Source organism: Mustela erminea, chromosome 5 (genome assembly GCF_009829155.1).
Source record: "Mustela erminea isolate mMusErm1 chromosome 5, mMusErm1.Pri, whole genome shotgun sequence".
NCBI lineage: Eukaryota > Metazoa > Chordata > Mammalia > Carnivora > Mustelidae > Mustela > Mustela erminea.
In genome coordinates this window covers 46,971,206-46,979,439 of record NC_045618.1, presented here as the reverse complement: position 1 = coordinate 46,979,439, position 8,234 = coordinate 46,971,206, and the positions used below count along the sequence as shown (strand labels likewise).

Here is an 8,234-nt window from a genome sequence, read left to right as displayed (position 1 = left end):
CTCTAGGGCAAGTATTTATTAATTAATTTATTTATTAAAGATTTATTTATTTATTTTGGAGAGAGAGAGAGCAAGAACAGGGGTAGAGGCAGAGGGAGAGAGTAAACTCCCCGCTGAGCATGGAGTGGGGTTCAATCTCCTGACCCTGAGATCATGACCTGGGCCAAAATCAAGAGTCTGACGCCTAACCAACCAACGCCACAAAACAATGACTATTTTAAAAGTTAACGGCACAAGGGCACCTGGGTGGCCCAGTGGGTTAAGCCTTTGCCTTCGGCTCAGGTCATGATCTAAGGGTCCTGGAATGGAGTCCTACATCGGGTTCTCTGCTCAGCAGGGAGCCGCCTTCTCCCTCTTTCTCTGCCTACTTGTGATCTGTCTCTGTCTGTGTCAAGTAAATAAATAAAATCTTAAAAACAAAACAAAACAAAACAAAAAAAACCGTTAATGGCACAGAGGAGAGTGGGGTGCCTGGGTATTTAAAGCAACTGTTAGGATTAGGGTTGAAAAGTTACTGAACGCAGGCCCTTCTCTATCTGTTTGCTTGTTTGTGTGGGAGGTTTTGGCTTATAGAAATTTCTTGGTTTCTACAGTAGGGCAAGTAAGGAATTTTCCCCAGTTAGGGCACTTTCTGAGGCTGCTTCACGATTCGGACAGCGGCACAGGTGGCTGTGGGCAGCAGCGAATCAGGGTGAGCCTAGAGAGAGCTTCCTACCGCGTCTATTTTTTTAAAAAAGCATCACTTTTGTAAAAACAAAACAAACAAAAACAAAAAAAAAAACAAGAAAATAAACAGCCAAGCTATTTCGTGAAGGTTAGTGTGGTCAGCAGTGTCATAGCACGATAAGGACTGAAAAGGGTTTCCTGGATGCAGCAACAGGGCGGTAGTGAGTGACCTGGTCAAGAACAGCTTCTGTGTGTGTGGTGAGGAGGGTGGTGGGAGGGGGGTTTTAAGAGAGAAGGAGAAGAAAGGAAGTGGAGAGAGTGAATTTCGGCAATTATTTATGAAAGTTTGGCCCTGCTGAGAAGGCCGGAGACAGAGCAGTAAGTGACTGAAGGGAGAAATGGGGAATCAGGAAGAGGGATTTGATTTGTTTTATTGTGTTTTGTTTGTTTTAAGATTGAAAAGGAGCTTGCTGATAAGAAGTAGATGATTCAGCAGAGAAGGGGGATGCTCATAGTGGAGTGTCTGGAAAAGAGGAAGGGAATGAAAACCAGAGCACCAGGAAAGGAGCTGGCCTTAACACAGAATGATGAATGCTGTAACTGGTGGGGCGGGGGCGGCGGGGGGGACAGGAAAACCCACCACAGAGATCAGACCCACAAGGAGATGAGATGGCGAGCTGCCTCTCCAATGATGATAGCCACTGAAATAAAAATGGCCTTTCAGGGTCCAGCGCCACTATTTTTAAGATGGTGGTACTGCTTTTATCATATAGTTTTGATCTGGGCGCACTTAACCTAAATGTTCATTATCCTGACTATGATGCCTTCATGGGCATATACATGTTTAAACTCATCAAGTTGTACAGTTTAAATAGCACACTTTATGGTACATGAATTCTGCCTCAATAAAGCTGTAAAGAATTTTTTTTTTTCTAGTTTTAAACTGGCCTGCCTCGGTCAACAGGGGGTGTGGTTGCGCATGACAAGATGGGAAGTGGTTCTTTTCCTCGGTTTTAGTTCTATGGGTTCTGTTTTTCCTAATCTTTTCTCAGATGGCAGAGCTCTTATTTGCAGGAATTAGAAGAAAGCAATTAAATAATTATAGGCATGAGGGTATCGGCAAATGGACGTGCGAAGTTTGGATGGAGATCCAGAACTGCAGAAATGCTCTCGGTGTCTGAGTAAGCCAGCATTGACAGCCCTGGTCAGAGAAACAATGAGACAGCAGGACAAAAGCATTTCTTCACTGTCATTTGGCAAAGATTACAGTTGCTGCCTTCCAGAGAGTTTGGTTACCCATTTTTGTGAATCAGTCAATGCCAGGACAGATATCACATCGCTGGCTGACTGGAGAGGGGAACGGACAGAATTGAGAAGGGCTTCTTTGTACCAAAAGGCAGGTTTGAGGACTTTCTTGCAGTCTGGGACAGAGTGAGCGTTGGCCCCTGACCCATGGGGAGACAACTGTCTCTGGTATTAGGTCCTGGGTGTTAACATTTTGGAGCAAGTAAGTCTTTCTTTTTCTTTCTTTCTTTCTTTCTTTCTTTCTTTCTTTCTTTCTTTCTTCGTCTCTCTTTTCTTATCTGCAAAACTGAATAGTCTTTGCCTTACCTGCTGCTCAGAATAAAAGTGTAAGATCCCAATGAAAACATCAAAAAAGGGTACCTGGGTGGATCAGTGGGTTAAGCCTCTGCCCTCGGCTCAGGTCATGATCTCAGGGTCCTGGGATTGAGTCCCACATCAGGCTCTCTGCTTGGCAGGGAGCCTACTTCCTCCTTTCTCTCTCTCTCTCTGCCTGCCTCTCTGCCTACTTGTGATCTCTCTCTGTCAAATAAATAAATAAAATCTTAAAAAAGAAAGAAAGAAAGAAAACATCAAAAAAGTAAAAGGAGCTGTGAATATGAGCTCCTAATGCCACTGCCACAACTTGGCAACGCAGCTGGTAATCTAGGGGTCTCTGGTTTGGGAAAAGGTTACACATCCTCACCTCTCCCAGATACTTGTGGCGGGTTTTGTTGATTGAGTATACCAGTCAATGATTCCTTCCTTCTACCCAAACTCGCATCCCCCTTACCTATCATAACAACACCATAAGGTAGACACTAGTGGCCTCATCTTATGGTGTTAAAAAAAGGTACAGAGAGGTTAAATATCTTTCCTTGTGTTACAAACTAATAACATTGAGGAGGTGGGATTAGAAACCAGGACTCAAACACCAATGCCTGATCTCCTACTTCTCTCCGCTATTTTTGAAATGCTAGTGTCTCCAGTATAGCAGCCACTGGTCGCATGTGGCTATTTAATTTATTTATTTTATTAAAGATGTTTATTTATTTATTTTTTAATCTTTTTTTTTTTAAGATTTTATTTATTTATTTGACAGACAGAGATCACAAGTAGGCAGAGAGGCAGGCAGAGAGAGAGAGGGGAGGAAGCAGACTCCCTGCCAAGCAGAGAGCCCGATACGGGGCTCGATCCCAGGACCCTGGGATCATGACCTGAGCCGAAGGCAGAGGCTTTAACCCACTGAGCCACCCAGGCGCCCCTAAAGATGTTTATTTATTTATTTGACAGAGAGGTAGAGAGCACAAGTAAGTAGAGCAGCAGGGCAGCAGGCAGAGGGAGAAAGAGAAGTAGGCTCTCTGCCGAGCAGGGAGCCCGATGCGGGGCTCGATCCCAGGACCCTGGGATCATGACCTGAGCCGAAGGCAGCCACTTAACCAACTGAGCCACCCAGGCCCCCCGTGCATGTGGCCATTTAAATTTAAGTTAATTAAAATGAAACAAAATAAAAACTTCAATTTCTCACTAGCCACCTTTCATTTGCTCAATAGCCATGTGTCCTCACCATATTGGATGGCACAGATGCAGAACATCTCCATCACCCCAGGAAGTTCTAATGGACAGTGCTGCTGACACTTCACTGTCATGCTTCGCAAAGCTACTGTGAGACAAATGAAATACCTTTACTTGATTTTGCTCGTCTTTCATCTTTATTGTCTAATTCTAAATATTCTCTCTAATCCCCCTTGAGCACTCCACCGAGTCCCAGGAGGGTGGGCCTGGGATTGACCCCCTGGCCCTGCAGGGCACCCAGCCCACAGGACAGACACCACGACTGTGCTGACAAAGACTGATGCTGACATTCTCCCCAAGTCCAGGAGGCAGCAGCTCGGAAGCCATCTGCGGCAACAGCACCGGGGTGGGAAGTGAACAGCCTGGATCTCCAAGTCTGCTGTATTTTTGCCAGATCTGTCAGAAGTAGACAGAAGCAGAAAAGATAAAGGGATAAATCAAGAAATGAAGTGAGGGGACGAGAGTACTAAGGCTAAAGACGCTAAAAACGCGTGATGGAATTCTCTTCTAGTTCTTCCGGGCCCAAGCGGATCCTGCAAATCCACGAAGGAGAGACTTCATGTGCCATTCCCATAGTGGGAGGAATTTCGGAGTCACTCACTCTCTTCAAACACCCACCAGGCATGAATTTATAATCCTGGATCGGATTATGTGTTAAAACGACATCCTCCTGATGACGAACGCTCTAGAATAAGTGGTGGAATCAGGTGTGGCTTTAAAGAAGAAAAGGAGAAGAAAAAGAAATGGGAAAAAAAGGAAGAGGCCATGGGTGACTCTCTCCTCATTTGGTCCTATGAATACCTCCTCCTTTGTCCTCATGCTCGATATTTAGAAGCCCCTACTCTAGTACTTATCCTTCCTCAGGATTCCTATATGCCTACAGGAGTTCTGTGAGGACCCATACAACTTTTGGCATTCATTCTGACCTCACACCCATCGAGGCCACCAAATTTCCACACCATCTAAATGTAACAAGTTTGACCTGCACAGCTTTTCTGCCCATGTTTCTCCAGCTCTTTGTGTAATTTAGGAAGTAAAATCTTCAGAACATTATAAAATACTCAGGTGATTCAGAGGTACAGTTTTGCAAGGCCTGGCTTACCTCATATGAGCATTATATTAAAGTACGGGCTCTGAACTCTTGGTCTTTAATTTGAAACTTTTGTAGCAGCTTCAACGCCTCCTTCCCAGAAAGAATGGTGGCCTTGCTCCAAACTACACTATATGTCTTCTAAGTATCCAGGATTGTTTTGGTTTCCTACAGCTGAGGGGCCACTCTGTGAACTGCTGTTGGCCAAGCCTGCTGTGAGGAAAACAGGATTCAGCCTCTGGGGTACCACAAAAAGGGCCAAGGAGCTTGAAAGCCACTTAGAGAAGAGGCTCGGTGAAAAGTGGCAGGCCTCCCTGAGATTCCTGGTCCTTCCCTATTGGGACACAAATGATATTGGAAGCCTGTGCTTAGAGTTTCTCAGGGGCCTGGCACTCTGTTCTGTCATCCCAGTGACTCACATGATAATTTCCCAGGCCTTCAAACTGGGTCAACAAGCTTTGTTTGTCTAGAGAGCTCCCCTGGGAGGCCACTCTAAGAAAAGCAGGCGGAATGGGGATGTTTGGCCAGGTGATTCTTTTTGCTGGCTTTCCGCCTGAGGAAATATTACCAGTATTCAGGCCAGGAGTTGGGAGAATTAAAAGCTGCCCAACATCTGGGTTGGATCAACAGTCACCGGTGTTATTAGTTAAGAGTTAACCACGCTGCTAATGGTGGTTCTCGCCATGAGAGAAACTTAGGAAGGTTCTTCTAGGTAAAAAAGACAGCAAGCTGGCACGATGAAGCTGGTCGTAGAAGAGAAGCTTCCATTAACTCTGTGAATGTCACCTGACCAGTTTCTTTCTATAGTCAAGTGTGGAGTCAGCCTGGGTCAGTACTTCTCAAATTTGAGCTGTCACAGACCCCAACAATGTATCTGAAGACTTAACAGACCTGAATTTTTTAACTTAGAATGAAAAGTTTCTCAAAGCAGCGTTGTTCATAATGGCTAGGAAGTGGGAACGAAATCAAATGTCCATCACCTGATGAATGGATAAGCAAGGGGATACAATGAAAAAATGTTCCATCTTGCAAAAGAACAAAGTGTTGATATATGTCACAGCAGATGAATCTTGAAAATGTCATAAATGAAAGAGGACAGACACAAGAGGCCATTCCATTTATGTGCAATGTCCAGAAGAGGGAAATCCAAAGAGACAAAGTAAGTTAGTAATTATCGGGGGCTGGAGGGAGAGGGAAATAGGTAAGGACTGCTAATGGGAATAGGGATTTGGCGGGGGCAGGGAAATGAAAATGTTCTGGAATTAAATAATCATGGTCATTGTACAATCTGTGAATATCTTAAAAACCAGTGAATTGCACAGTGTAAAAGGATTAATTTTATGGTATGTTAATTATATCTCAATAAAAAGTTATATGATATTATTTTAGTTGACTACTGGGTCCCAAGATAAATACTTTCTGTGGGACAGTGAATCCCTGTGTCTAGATTCACTTATGAGGTAGCTAGCCAGATGGTCCAGAAAGCATTTATGTTAACTTTGAATGGTCATAGAAGGACATCTAAAATTGAAGATATTCACAGCTAACTTGTAGACCCTGAAAATTCATCAGTGAAAACTCCAAGGATCCATAAACCTGGGTTTTAGAAACCTTGACCCAGATAATCTCACAGGATTTGTTCCCCTTTCAGGTGATGTATGGTGAGGACTTTTCAATAAGGTACTTTCCAAAGACAAAGCCTAACCAGGAACACCTTGGGATTTGCTTGTGTCAAATTACTCCATCTATACTCCAGGTAGTTGATAAAATATGGGCCCTTTGAGGATGAAAATGCACAAGCCCCAGGATGGGATGAAAATGGAGTTCAATACCAGGTAATCTAACATGGAAAATCCTCTGAGGAAGGCCTCCACTGGAGTCTTAATTGGGGCATGGATTGACCACCCCTGCTTTACACACTGTGACCTTCCATTAAGGGTTTCTAGCAATGGAATAAATGCTGCTTATATGAGAGGGGAAGGCCAGTGGGTATTTATGAGAGCAAGGGGACTTACCTATAGTCTGCTTGGACATGGGCAAAAGTGAAGGGTTATAGGGTATGGTTCATAGTGAACCAGATGAATTCAGTTCATCAAATCTTTACCAAGCACCTCTTCCCTACACATTATACAGTGAGCTGGTTCTGGAAAGTGTGACCCCTGCCTTTGGGGAGCCAACAGCCTGGTAGGGGAGACTGTTATGCTGAGTGTCGTGGGAAGAAACTTTATGTTTAAAGGACTTTGATAATTATTGAGTGTTAGAAAAACATATGGTAATAATCTATCCTGATTATCCAATATGCATGAATAGTTGGTCTGATTCCTGGCTCTGGGTATTTGTCTAATAAGAATATTTTTGTAGAATTAAGCATTAAGGCACTTACTGGATATCATTTACATGAATACTGACTGAATTTACCATCTCCCATAAGGACATTTTTGTGTTGTGCCCACTAGGTGTCTCATTATTTTGCAAGAAAATGGAAAACACAATGTTTCTTCCTGTGTCAGGAGTCAGCTACAGAAAACATCCAGCTCACTGGGCTAAAATCTCAGCCCCATGCTAAAGCAACCACTGTATAAAATGCCCACTGTGTAGTCGCCTCTCATTTGAGAAGAAGGAATGGAAGATGTCTCTGTGGATTCTCTTTCTCATAAGCCATGTACCTACAAACTGCTCTCCTAAAAAAGCCAGGACTAATAATATGAAGTAGGAATTCTTCCGCAAAGTGGACACTGAGACCTACAGGCTGTAGCACTATTATTTCCACCGGTTTCCTGGGCTAGAGTTTAGCTGTCATCTGCAGGTAAACTGACACCCCCAAACCACATCAGACTGTGTGCCCAGGCAGGTGTGTTCTTCCCTATTCATTGGTGTCAAAGAAATTGTTTTCGCAATAAAATCCAGGGTCTCTTCCGGCACTGGAAATTTCAAGTTTGTAAATGATATACAAGTGTTTATCCCAATATTTTCGCCTTTGTCGTGAATGACTTTTCTTTCAATGGTCTATGGCAGCACACTTTGCCTCTGAGTGACATCAGAGAGAAAAAGGCACCAGAAAACAAATAGGAAACCGAATGCCTTCAAAATTCGACTGCAACTTAAAGAGCTCATCTCATCAGGGTTTCACACTCTTCCAATGGGAGTGGAGATGGGTATAAACTTTCTGCCATGCAATTTGGCAATATCTACCAAGAATGCATTTCAGAAGTTGATATTCTTTTACCCTATGTCTGTCAGGATCCCAAGAGGAAAGGGGTTTCACCAGGATGGTTCAAAGGAAGAGACTTTAATAAATAAAGACTACTTAGCAACAGGCAGGCCAAGTTAAAGGAGTAAACAAAGGATGTCGAGGCACCTAAACAAAAGCAATAGTGGGAAGCTGTTACCATTTCTAGAGCTAAAGGATCGAGGGAGAAAATAATCTTGGAATAGAATCCAGTGGTAAGAGCTAGAACAGGGGCACCTGGGTGGCTCAGTGGGTTAAAGCCTCTGCCTTCGGCTCAGGTCATGATCCCAGGGTTCTGGGATTGAGCCCCGCATTGGGCTCTCTGCTCAACAGGGAGCCTGCTTCCTCCTCTCTCTGCCTGCCTCTCTGCCTACTTGTGATCTCTGTCTGTCA

General features: G+C 43.9%; 1 long non-coding RNA gene across 2 annotated transcripts; it reads left to right on the top strand.

Annotated features, from left to right (window-relative positions):
- The first annotated feature begins 929 nt into the window (after positions 1–929).
- LOC116590724 lies at positions 930–7,715 on the top strand. Of its 2 annotated transcripts, XR_004285714.1 has the most exons (4): positions 930–1,044; positions 3,501–5,771; positions 6,264–6,447; positions 7,069–7,715. It is a non-coding gene; the product is annotated as an uncharacterized LOC116590724 (long non-coding RNA). The 2 variants fall into 2 exon arrangements; XR_004285713.1 differs by having other exon boundaries at positions 6,264–7,715.
- Positions 7,716–8,234: the final 519 nt, after the last annotated feature.